The sequence below is a fragment of the Papio anubis genome, chromosome 1 (assembly GCF_008728515.1).
Source record: "Papio anubis isolate 15944 chromosome 1, Panubis1.0, whole genome shotgun sequence".
NCBI lineage: Eukaryota > Metazoa > Chordata > Mammalia > Primates > Cercopithecidae > Papio > Papio anubis.
The window spans coordinates 212,196,884-212,210,891 of NC_044976.1; the positions used below are offsets into that span (position 1 = coordinate 212,196,884).

General features: G+C 36.6%; 1 long non-coding RNA gene across 1 annotated transcript in view; it reads right to left on the reverse strand.

Annotated features, from left to right (window-relative positions):
- LOC108583465 overlaps positions 1 to 14,008 on the reverse strand; it is a 63,893-nt gene that overhangs the window by 20,039 nt on the left and 29,846 nt on the right. Inside the window, exon 2 of the long non-coding RNA XR_001898155.3 lies at positions 4,451 to 4,506. This is a non-coding gene — a long non-coding RNA (uncharacterized LOC108583465). The remainder of the gene's footprint in view (positions 1 to 4,450; positions 4,507 to 14,008) is intronic.

A 14,008-nucleotide genomic window follows, 5' to 3' on the forward strand; every position in this document is an offset into this window, starting at 1 on the left:
GACTGCATTCAAGAGCCCGACATCTGCATAATGGTAAAAATATCTCTGACTCACTTTGGGAGGCCGGGGCGGGTAGATCACGAGGTCAGGAGATCGAGACCATCCTGGCTAACACGGTGAAACCCCGTCTCTACTAAAAATACAAAAATTAGCCGGGCGAGGTGGCGGGCGCCTGTAGTCCCAGCTACTCGGGAGGCTGAGGCAGGAGAATGGCGTGAGCCTGGGAGGCGGAGCTTGCAGTGAGCTGAGATCACACCACTGCACTCCAGGCTGGGTGACACAGCAAACTTCCATCTCAAAAAAAAAAAAAAAAAAATGACTTGATGTTAAAAGATTTTGAGAGTTTGGCACAAGTCACAGCATTTTCTTCACTCCTTTAAAAGCCCCTTAGGATTAAGAGTTAATAATAGGTTGGGTCTGATAGGTTTTGAGCATTCACTTCTTCACCCGCTCTACTTGACGCTCCCAGAGTTCAACCTAGGGAGACTGCCCTTGCAATGCACAGCTCATTGGGACTTTAACGATGCAGTTCTGACTGGGCGCGGTGACTCACGCCTGGAATCCCAGCACTTTGGGAGGCCAAGGTGGCGGATCACCTGAGGTTGGGAGCTCAAGACCAGCCTGACCAACATGAAGAAACCTCGTCTCTACTAAAAATACAAAATTAGCCGGATGTGGTGGTGCATGCCTGTAATCCCAGCTACTCTGGAGGTTGAGGCAGGAGAATTTTTTGAACCTGGGAGGCAGAGGTTGTGGTGAGCCGAGATCATGCCATTGCACTCCAGCCTGGGCAACAAGAGCGAAACTCTGTCTCAAAATCTCAAAAAAAAAAAAAATTTGAAGCTCTGACTTGAAGAGTTGCATGATGCGGTGAGAGTAAATGGGGGTGATAACTGGGTTTTGGTGCATGTGGCTTTCACCCCTAGAGATTCCTCTCCTTAAAGTAACCTGAGATAGCACAAACTTACACATTAGGGCTAATCCTGAGTTCTTTCCTGGCATTATATCTAGCAAAATACGCATATGGGGAATAGGATGAAGACTTCAAAAAGTAAAAAGCAAAATGAATCCATAAAAATCCCAAATTAAAAGTCTAGACAATTTCTTCAAACCAAGGGGAAGGATGGAAACCAACGGACATGAGAGTATGCCAATATGTAAAAGGTTAAAACTATAGAGACCAACTTTTTTCCCTCATGATATTTTGAGATATAGTTAATATACCATAGAAGTCACCTCATCAAAGTGTACAATTCAGTAGTGTTTAGCATATTCAAAAATTTTACAACCATCACCACGATCTAATTCCAGAATGTTTTCATCATCCCCAAAACCTATATCATTAGCAGCCACTCCCTGTTTTCCCCTCTCCAAGTCCCTGACAACCACTAACCTACTTTCTGTTTATGAGTTTCCCATTCTGCACATGTTACATGAATAGAATCATACAGTATGTGGCCTTTTGTGTCTGGCTTCTTTCACTTAGCCTTATGTTTTCAAGGTTCATTCATCTTACAGCATATATTAGTTCCACATTCCTTTGTATAGCTGAGTAATATTCTATTGTAGAGACCTACCACATTTTGTTTGCCATTCATCTGCTGATGGAAATTTGGGTTGTCCCCACTTTTTGACTATTATGAATAATGATGCTTTGAATGTTGGTGTACAGGTTTTTGTGTGGAGATGTTTTCAGTTCTCTTGGCTATATACCTAGGAAGTGAAATTGCTGGGTCATTTGGTAACTTTAACTTTTTGAGGACCTGCCAAACTGTTTTCTACAGTGGCTGAATCATTTTACATTCCCACCAACAATGTAGAAAGGTTCTAATTTCTCTACATCCTCGCCAACACTTCCCATTGTCAGACTTTTTAAATTTCAGGCATCGTAGTGAGTGTGAGGTGTAACTCATTGGGGTTTTGATTTGCATCTCTCTAATGACTAATGATACCGAACATTTTTTATGTGCTAATCAGCTATTTTTGTGCCTTCGTTGGAGACATATCTATTCAAATCCTTTGCCCATACTTTAATTGGGTTCTTTGTCTTTTTATCTATGAGTTGTAAGAGTTTTTATGTAGACCATACACTAAACTCTTGTCAGATACATGATTTCCAAATATTTTCTCCCATTCTGTAGAAAATCTTTTCAATTTCTCATTAGTGTCTTTGGAAATACAAAAAGTACTTAATTTTGATGAAGTTCAATTTAACTATTTTTTTCTCTGTTTGCTTGTATCATTCATGTCATATTCAAGAAACTGTTGCCCAATCCAAGGTCACAAAGATTTACACATTTTTTTCTTTTAATGGTTTTATAGCTTTAGCTCTTATATTTAGTTTTTGATCAAGTGTAAGTCAGTTTTGTGTATGGTGTTAATACATTCATTCTTTAAATGTGGTGATCCAATTGTCCTAACACCATTTGTTGAAAAACCTATTGCTTCCCCAATTGTCTTGTTGTGTTTGTTGATAATTAATTATCCATAGATACATGGGTTTATTCCTGAATTCTAAACTCTGTTCCATTGATGTATATGTCCATCTTTATACCAGATAATCAGATAGCCTTAATTACTGTAGCTTTGTATTACATTATGATATCAGGAAGTGTGAGTTTTCCCACTTTATTTTTCTTCTTCAATATCGTTTTGGCTTCTTTTCTAAGAGATTGCTGGATTCTTTACATTTTCATATGATTTTTAGGATCAGCTTGTCAATTTCTGCCAAAAAAAAAAAAAAGACAGCTAGGATTTTGATAGGAATTATGTTCAATCTATATATCAACTCGAGGAACTTTTCCTTTTTCATAATATTAAGTCTTCCAATCCATAAACATGAGATGTCTTTCCATTTGTTTAGGTCTTCTTCAACTTCTTTTCATGTTTTATATCTAGTGTTTAAGTATTTCTCTTTTTTGCTGAATTTATTCCTGTATATTTTATTATTTTGATACTATTATACAAGGAATTATTTTCTAATTTCATTTTTGGATTATTTATTTCCAGTACATAGAAATAGAATTTACTTTTATACATTAAACTTGAATCCCTGCAACTTTGCTGAACTTACTTGTTATATGAATAGTTTTTAGTGGATTGTTTAGGGTTTTCTATATATGAGATCATGTCTTCTAAAAATACAGTTTTACTTTTTTCTTTCGAATTTTGGAGTTTTTTATTTCATTTTATTGCCAAAATGTGCTTGTTAGAAACTCTGTTAAGTGTGCACTAGAAGTGGCAATAGTAAACATCCTTGTCTTATTCCTGATATTACAGGGAGAGTGGTCAGTTCTTCACCATTAAGTATGTTAGCAGCAGCTTTTTCAGAGATACCCTCTATCAGACAAGAAAGTTCCCTTCTATTCCTACTATTTTGATAATTTTAATGTGAAAGTGTATTGGATTTTGTCCAACGCTTTTTCTGTGCCTATTGAGATGAGCATGTGGCTTTTGCCCTTTCTGCTATTAATATGGTATATTACAGGGATTGATTTTCAGATGTTGCAACAGCCTTACATTGCTAGGATAAATTCCACTTGGTCATGGTGCATAATCAATTTTTTATATTGTTGGATGTAGTTTGTTAGTATTTTGCTGAGGATTTTTCATCTATATTCATAATGAATATTGGTCTCTTTCTTTTCTTGTGATGTCTTTGGTTTTGCTATCAGGGTAATACTGGTCTCATAAAATGATTTGGGATATGTTCCTACCTCTCCTATTTTCTGGAAAAGTAGAAATCAATTTTTAAAAAGAAGATGGAGATGATGTGTTTTTCTGTATTTTTTTTCTGCTAAGTACAACTAGAATTTTACAGACAAAACAAACTAGAAGGTTCTGAGACAGTGAGGGATATCAGTACCAAAAGAACAGCATAGTGGTGAGGAGTCCCTGGGTATCTTTTTGCCTTTTATTGACAATATTTGGAGCTGAAAAAGCTGGAAACCTGAAAATGCCAATGGACACAGAAAAAATCGCCTCAACAAAAGCTTGTGCTCTTTAAAAAAGCAGGAAGGGTGCAATATAGCAAACCAAATACGCTTTAGAGGATAACTGCTCTATTTCAGCCAAAACCACAGGAACAACTGTGGCCCTCTCCCTACCCATTCCAGCAAAGTTTGGGTGGCTAGCCTAGACTTCCACTCTTTTGAGGCTGTAAATAGGCTCTCCAGTTCTCCCTCCAGGTGGTGTCAGAGGAGGCCCAGTATGCAGCCAAGACTTTCATCCTCTCCAGCTGGTAACAAAATCCCCCCTCATGATGTCAGTGGAGACTGTGAGGAGCCTGGATTACCACCTAAGAGTCATGAGGTGATACCAGCCCCCACCTCACTGGAGTGGTGTCAGATAGGACCTAGTGGGAGGGTGGAACAACCATCCCACCCTACAGAAACACTGAACACCACCCTTAGTGACTCAGTGAATCCTGAACGGGAATTTGAACTTTTACCTGCATCTGTAGTCCGAAAGAAGTGTCCCTCCTTTCCCGGCCAGAGCAGAAAACAGCTAAAACAGAAAGTTTAAATAATATTTCATTGTATAATACTCAAATATCCAGGTTTCAATGGGAAATAATTTATCACATCAAGGACCAGGAAGATCTCAACTAAATCTCAAAAGACCATCAATAGATGTCAACACTGAGATGATAGAAATGTGAGAATGATCTGACAAGGATTTTAAAGCCATCATCATACAACTGCTTCAACCAGTGATTACAAGAATGCAAGAAACAAAAGAAACATAAGATATAAAGAAGAACCCATGGATATTTTAAAATTTAAAAATACTATAGCTAAAACACAAGACTCAATGGATGAATTCAACAGCAGAATGGAGGGAAGACAGCAAACAGTCAGTGAACTTGAAGACAGAATAATAGATATTACCCAATCTGAACAAAAAAATGAAAATAGACTGAAAAAGACAATGAATAGAGGCTGGGCATGGTGGCTCATGCCTGTAATCCCAGCACTTTGGGAGGCCAAGGCAGGCGGACCATCTGAGGTTGGGAGTTTGAGACCAGCCTGACCAACATGGAGAAACCTCATCTCTACTAAAAATACAAAATTAGCTGGGCATGGTGGTGCATGCCTGTAATCTTAGCTACTTGGGAGGCTGGGGCAGGAGAATCACTTGAACCCAGGAGGCAGAGGTTGTGGTGAGCCGAGATCGCGCCACTGCACTCCAGACTGGGCGACAGAGCGAGACTCCGTCTCAACAAAAAAAAAAAAAAAAAAAAAAGGAATAGAGCCCAAGTGACCTGTGGGACTACAACAAAAGATCTGACATTTGTGTCAGCAGTGTCCAGCAAAGAGAGGAGATGGGGAGCAGGGCTGGAAAAGTGCTCAAAAAATAAAGAAGAAATACTTCCCAAATGTGGCAAAATAAATAAATAAATAAATAAAATAAACCAATCACATTCCAGCAAAATATGTTACAGGTATAGTGAGATTATTCTAAAGTATATATTGAAAAGTTAAGGAAACTAAAATAGCTAAGACAATTTTGAAAAATGAGAAGAAAATGAGAATAAATACTGTACAATTTCAAGTCTTGTTAGATAGCTACACTAATTCAGGGTGTGACATTGGCAGAGGAATGGACACTTGCGTCAATGGAACTAAATGCAGAACCCAGAAATAAAGTCTTTCAATGGAAGGGAAGACAACCTTTTCAACACTGCTGGAGCATTTGGACATTCATGAGTAAAGAAAATGAAACTTAATCTAAACATCACAACTTACACAAAAAGTAACTCAAAATAGATGATGGACTGTAAAATGTAAAACTCTAAGACTTTTAGAAAAAAACTGTATGAGAAATTATTCAGAATGTAGAGCTAGGCAAAGCATACTTAGACTTGATATCAAAGAGCATGACCCCAAAAAAGAAAAAAATTGATAAATTATACTCCAGCAAAACTTTTGCTACATTAAAGATCTTGTTAAAAAGATAGACAACTAAACAAGGGAAGAAAACATTTCCAAATCACATATCCAACAAAGGACTAATGTTGAGAATATCTAAAGAACTGTCATACTACTAGTAAAAACATAGACAATTCTAATAGGAAATGAGCAAAAGACGTGAACAGACATTTTGCTGACAAGACTAAACAGATGGTAAAGAAACATATAACAATATATTTAACATTAGTAACTATTAGGAAAATCAAATTAAAATTACCATGAGATATTGCTACATACCTATCACAATAGCTAAAATACATAAAATATTTATTTACATATTATAAATAAAATATTACTAATGTATTATCAATAAAATTTGCTATATATTATTTAGTAAAATAAATATTTACAAAATGCAAAATTTACAGCCAAAAATGCTGTCAAGGGTGTGGAGAAACTACATATCACTCATTCATTGCTCATGGGAGTACAAAATGTTACTCTAGAAAACATTTGAGCAGTTGCTTTAAAAACTTAGGCTGGGCGTGGTGGCTCACGCATGTAATCCCAGCACTTTGGGAGGCTGAGGCAGCCAGATCACCTGAGGTCAGGAGTTCAAGACCAGCCTGGCCAACATGGTGAAACCCCGTCTCTACAAAAATACAAAAGTCAGCAGGGCATGACGGCGTGTGGCTGTAATCCCAGCTACTCGGGAGGCTGAGGTGGGAGAATTGCTTGAACCCGGGAGGTGGAGATTGCAGTGAGCCGAGATTGCACCACTGCACTCCAGCCTGCGGGACAGAGTGAGATTCTGCCTCAAAATTTAAAACAAATTTAAAAAAAATAAAAACTTAGAAGGTAACTGCTACATGACCCAGCAATTGCACTCCTGAATATTTATCCTAGAGAAATGAAAACTTATGCTCACACAAAAGGCTGAAAACAAATGTTTACAACACGTTTATTCCTAATAGTGGAAAACTGGAGACAATCCAAATGTCTTTCAATGGATGACTAATTAAACAAATGGTAATACATACAAACTGTGGATACTCTTCAGCAATAAAAAGGAAAGAAATATTGATAGATTCAATGATCTGAATGAATGTCCAGCGAATTACATATAACACTCTCAAAATGACAAAATCATAAATATGGAATAAAGATTAGTGGTAGCCAGAGGTTAGGGTTAGGGGAAGGGGGTGGGAGAGTGGTAGATTTGGTTATGAAAGGGCAACCTAAGGAATCCCCTTGGTGACGGAAATGTTCTGTATTTTGACTGTATCAATGTCAAAATTCTGGTTGTGATACTGTAGCATAGTTTTGCAAGATGTTATCATTGAGGGAAACTGGACAAAGAGTATAGGAGACCTCTCTGTTTTATGTCTTACATGTGAATCTACAATGATCTCAAACAAAAGCTTTAATTTTTTAAAAGAAGGGATACTCTCCAACTCATTTCATTACTTTGATATCAAAACTAGACAGATTTGGGAGGCAGAAGCAGGTAGATCACTTGAGGTCAGGAGTTGGAGACCATCCTGGCTAACACGGTGAAATGTCTTCTCTACTAAAAATACAAAAAATTAGCTCGGCGTGGTGGTGGGCGCCTGTAGTCCCAGCTACTCAGGAGGCTGAGGTGGTAGAATGTCTTGAACCTGAGAGGCGGAGGGTGCAGTGAGCCGAGATCCCAGCACTGCATTCCAGCCTGGGCAACAGAGTGAGACTCTATCTCAGAAAAAAATAAAAAATAAAAAAAATTAAAAATTAAAAAAAAAGACAGAGGTAGCCTAGAAAAGAAAGTCACTGGCATGTTTAACTCACAAATATATATTAATAAACTAAATCCAGTGGTATATAAAGAAGTTGTTACACCCATGAACTTGAGCATTATTGTTAGAAAATCTATGCAATGTATTTACCATGTTAAAGTAGAAAAACAAATGAAATTTATAACATACTGGAAATACATTTGATACACTTTAACATCAATTAAAGTTTAAAGAAATCTTAATATGCTAGAAGTAAAAAGAAATGCCTGTAAGGCGAGAATTGAAGGGATGACATCATCTGTAAGTGCAAAAAAAAGAGTCGTTTTGGGATACTGGAGTGAAAAAACCTTGCTCTTTTAATATATAAAGCACAGATATAGTATATAAAGAAAGAGGTAAACTATATTAGTGGCATTAAAATGTCATGAAGGGGGCAATTGGGGGGAAAAGTCTATGAAGGTTCTTTAGGGGGACAATAATGAAAAACTGACAATTACTGATCTAATAAGATAAAGTATATCTGCAAAACTCTATGATAAAGTATATACTCAACAGGGAAATTTTAGAGTCTTCTGTTTAAAATTAGAAACAAGAACAAAATGCCCACTATCACATTTCAGTCTTGAATGAGAAGTCCTAACTAGTAAAATAAGACCAGAAATTAATTTAAAATTTAGAATTAAAAGCTTAAGGATGGGAAGAGAGGAAGTAAAGCTTAAATTATTTAATTACTTACAGACATGATGGTCTACACCGAAAGCCCAAAATAATTTACAGGCATATTATTAGAAATAATAGGATGCCTTAGCAAAGTGACTGGATATATGATTAATATAAAAATGCAAAGTTCATGAGCTAGTAACAGTCAACCGGCAAATTACTTTTTAAAAAGGGCATCATCATTCACAATAGCAACAAAAATTACAAAGTACCTAAGAAGATAAAGTAATATAAATGGAAGACCCATATGTATACAATTATAAAACTTTATTGAAAAAAATTTTAACAAATGGAGAGATACCACATGTTCATGAAAAGAAAGACAAGGTATCATATAAATATATTTTGTTCATAAAATAATGTATAGAGTCAACGTAACTACAGTAAAAATTCCACAAGTCTTTTTGTGGGATTAAATATGCCAAATCTCAAATGTATACAGAAGAGCAGAGGTCCAAAATAATCATGACTGTTTTGTAGGAGAAGAATAAAGAAGCCAAGTTACGGATCTGTCTTGCCAAATATCAGGACTTAGTAAGTAGCTATCACTATCAGATACTACTACCTAAGCACCAGAATAACTAAAATTTAAAAGATATACAATATCAAGTATTACTGAGGATTTGCAGAAACTGGACCCCTCGTACATTCCATATATAAGTATAAAATGATACAACCACTTTGGAAGACTATTTGACAGTTTCTACTAATGTTAGACATTAGCGAAACATTTTATATTTGACTATAAGACTATTTCTATAGGACCGTTTGACAGTTTCTACTGTTAAACATTAGTAGAAACATTTCCATAAATGTACATTTAACATTAGTAGAAACTGTCAAATAGTCTTAGATACAGCAATTCCACTCCTAGGTATGTATCAAAGAGAAATGTGTGCATGTGTCCTCTAATAGAAATGTACATTATCACTCACTGCAGCCTTTTTATCACACCAGTCCCAAACTGAAAACAGCCAAAATGTCTAGCAACAGGAGAACAAATAAACAAATTGTGGAATATTTGTACAATGAACTACATTACTCAATAAAAGATAATAAGCTACGGCTGCATGTTACAACAATGAGTGAGTGAAGGCAGACTTAAAAGGGAATATATTGTATGCTCCCATTTATATGAAATTTAAAAACAGAAAATTTTATCTATGATGAAAACTGTCAGGATAGTAGTTATATCTGAGAGAAGGAATATAAACCTGGAAGGGGCTAAAAGAAGCCTTATGAATTAATAGAAATGTTTCATAACTTAATATGAGTGGTGGTTACATGAGTGAAAGCAAATGTTAAAGTCATTAAACTGTACATTTTAGATTACTGCATCTTGTGCAGCAGATGAATGTTACTCCTTGGTGAAAATATTTTAAAAGCTATAAAATATAATAAAACTACAGAAATAAACAAATTGACCAATGAAACACATTAAAAACTCAGAAGTATTACCATGAATATAGAACTTTGTGTGTGTATATATACATAATATATATACACATATATGAATATGTATTTCTCCCATATATATAAGAGAAACATTTAAATAAAAGAAATTAGGAAAAAAATGTTAATCATATGGGAGAGAAAAAAATTGAAACACAATATTGGTAAAGAATATTTACCAATATTCAGAAGTGAATATTTTCTGATCTTGGAGTACAGAAATACTGGTAAGACAGAACAGAAAGTTTACAGGGTCCAGGAAAAGTAAATTGTTTAGGAAAAAAATAAATTAATAAGCATTTAAAAAATGTAAGAAAAGTAAATTCTGACTCCATTGTCACAAAGTAGGCAATGAAGAATGAATTTGGAACTTAGAGGCAATAAATTGATAATTTTTGGAACCCGTGACCAAAAAAATATATGAAGAGATATTCAGTCTCATCAGAAATCAGAGAAACAAAAATTGAAACCACAGTGAGATGTCAGGTTGCATCCAGCAGGCTGGCAAAAAATTAATGAGTTTCCTTATACAAAGATTTGAAGAGGACATGGATCAACATGATCCACATGGCTGGTGGGGAGGTAAACTGACACAATCACTTTTGAAAACGGTTTGTCATTGTTTTGTTCGGCTAAACACCTTAACACCCCGCAACCCCAGTTTAACCCAGAAGAAAACCTTTCACATGAACACCAGGTGACATGTATAAGAACATTTATTTATTTATTTGTTTGTTTGTTTTTTTGTTTGTTGAGAGACAGAGTCTCGCTCTGTCACCCAGGCTGGAGTGCAGTGGCGAGATCTTGGCTCACTGCATTCTCTGCCTCCCAGGTTCACACCATTCTCCTGCCTCAGCCTCCCGAGTAGCTGGGACTGCAGGTACCCGCTACTAGACCCGGCTAATTTTTTGTATTTTTAGTAGAGACTGGGTTTCACCGTGTTAGCCAGGATGGTCTCAATCTCCTGACCTCGTGATCCACCCGTCTCGGCCTCCCAAAGTGCTGGGATTACAGGTGTGAGCTACCACGCCCGGTCAAGAACATTTATAATAGCCAAATACCTAGTCCGAAAAGCATATTGAGAGGAAAATGAATAATAAATCACAGTATGTTCACACAACAAAATATCATATCATAGTGAAAATGAGCTACAGCTACCTGAAAGAAATAGAAGATGCTCAGTGCAACATTGAGTGAATAAAGGAAGTACTGAGAAGACTACATATAAAACAAGTTTTATAAATTTTACAACCAAAACCAAATGCTGTGCTTTAGATATGCATATTTATGCATTTGTTAAATGTGTGCTTTGTTAAAGCAGAGAATCAACAAAATTTTTGATGCTGAAGGGGAGGCAGAGTAATGGGATCGAGAAAAGCTGATTGGTAGCTATGGGTTATTCTTGTTGCATTCTTGGGTTGGATAGTGAGTTCACAGCTGTTCATCACATTATTAAAATACATTTTCTGGCTGAGGTGGGAAGGTGGCTTGAGCCCAGGAGTTGGAGATCATCCTGGGCACCATCGCAAGACCTCATCTCCAAACAAAAAACAGACTGGGCGCGGTGGCTCACGTCTGTGATCCCAGAACTTTGGGAGGCCACAGCCGGCAGATCACTCGAGGTCAGGAGTTTGAGACCAGCCTGGCCAACATGGTGAGACCCCATCTCTACTAAAAACACAAAAATTAGCCAGGCATGATAGCGCACGCCTGTCATCCCAGCTCCTTGGGAGGCTGAGGTGGGAGGATTTCTTGAACCCGGGAGGTGGAGGTTGCAGTGAGCTGAGATTGAGTCACTATCCTCCAGCCTGGGTGGCCAAGTGAGTCCGTCTCAAAAAAAAAAAAAAAAAAAAGGAAATATATAGATGTAAATAAAGATACATGTACTTCAATATATATTTATTTAAATAAACAACATAAAAATGGTTTATGGTAAATTAAAGATGATAATGTGACATGAAGCACGCTGATGAGTCATCAATATTACACTCCTGATGTCCATTTAGGAAAAATAAATTCTGACGAACACTTTCCTTTGGCTAAGCCAGATTACATCTGTGCATTCCAGTCAGCTTTCAAAGACATTTCTGGTTTTCTGACAAATGTTTTTTAAAAATGAGAATTTTAAGCAATTTTTAAAGAAAAGTCATCATTGTGTGTCCCGGCACCCCCAGTCAGACACATTGAGATAGTGACAAACTTCCTGAGGTGAGGTGTCTTGGGAAGAGATCTGGCGGCGGCTGGTCTTTTCCTGGATGTGCTCACAGCCTTGGTGTGAGGTATTCCTCTTCTCAGCTGTGCCTTTCCAGATTTAGCTCCATCTGTGCACATGGCCGTACATTTTTTTTTTTTTGTAATTGATACAGTGCCTGCTAAATATCTCATACATCTTGTTGAGAATGTCTTCACCAGTTATGTTGCCAAAAGTTCTTTTTAAGTTAGCATCTTCACAGACAACATCATTATAGATCTGATAACCTGAGATGAATAAAGCAAGCATATTATTCATGCCCTTGCCTCCAGCCATCTGTAATAGAAGGAACCAGGTCACCGCCAGTCTCTCAACCAGCTGTTTAAATATGTCTGTTGAGCATGTAAAGTGCGTCATATGAAAGGGTTCTTTAACAATTGTCTTCTTTCAGCTTAGCAGCCATTTGAGACCCAAAACAGATTCAAGATTTCATCCCATGGTCTCATTTTAATGAGAGGAGCCTAAGAGAGAATTGCTGTAACTAACCTTATAGGAAGTTAAGCTGAATACGCTTTTAAAAGTTGTTTATTTCACGGTACTTCTCATTGTATGGTCCTCATGGAGACTCATCTCTCTTCAGTTTACAAGCATTTTATTCAAAATTAACATTACTCATTTTTACATTATGGGTGTTATGTAGCTAATGATATAGACTTTCTCATGTGTCTTAGTCTTTCACCAAAATTTAAAACAGCATTTTAAATAAGCATCAAAGCACACCCTCCACTTTGGCATCAGCTGCCACCATGATGACTGATTTTGCAGGCGTGGTTGAGAGGTGCTCCCATCTGCACTGTCCGGTGAGCTGTGGCGCCTTTGATGACCTCTGATCCAGTCTGATCTTCGGCATTACCTCTGGGTTCAAGTGAAGGCTTCCAACTCCCTGTTTTTAGCCATAACTTACTGTCTTCATTTGAAAATAGAATTTTGAATGTTATTTCCCTTTTAAAAGGTAAAGAATGACACCAATTTGTGAAGAAGAAAAAAAAGCAAAATTTGCTGGTAAGAGGACATTATGATTTGGACAAAATCAGTGCAATAAGAAATAGATTGAAGTACAGTTGCAAGCTTGTCAACTAAACAGCTTATTATAGTCAAGACAAGAGAGTTGGGCTGATTAAAGTTGGCCAATGGCTTTCTGGTCTAATTATATGCTTTAAAAGTCACTTGATTATATAGTGAAAAGTGCATTCAACAAAAAAAAAGCAAAAACCAAACTCTACCTCTGCCAGTGTCTGTGAATGTTGATACTGCAGTCCCTGTTCTAGCGTGCCACATAGCAGCCCACACCAGCCAAGTATCATTCGTCCTCATACCCCTTTGGTTACCAGGAGGGTTAAGAGCACCAGATTTCCTAATAATTCAAAACAGCCAACATTTCCACTCATTCCTCATGAATTATCTAACATGTATAAGTTACCATCTTCTCAATTTACTTGCACATGCATGTTTCAAAATATCTTAATGTCATAAGAATTCAGATCTGCATTTCCCCAAATTGTCAGGTAAAATTAATTTTCCAGGACTATATACCACATCTATCCTGGTACTTTTAGTTACCCTTAGGTGAACTAGTATGAGATGTGCAGGATTAAAGAATCAGACTTAAAGAACTGCATATTCTTTCTAAAAAGTATCATGAAAAAAATGAACACAATGGAGATTTCCAAAGAAAAAATATTTTCAAAAGCTCTCTAAATCCTGAAGTTTAGATACTAAAACAAGTGTATCTCATCTTATACCATGTATTATTTTTATAAATTTTAAATTTAATTTTGATAAATAAAATCAAATTTTCAATGTACTGGAGAGATCACTCTTTAAAACAATTAAATCCTTTGGTAAATCAAACCAATCACACAACACACTCACTATATTAGTTATCTCTTTTGTATAATGAT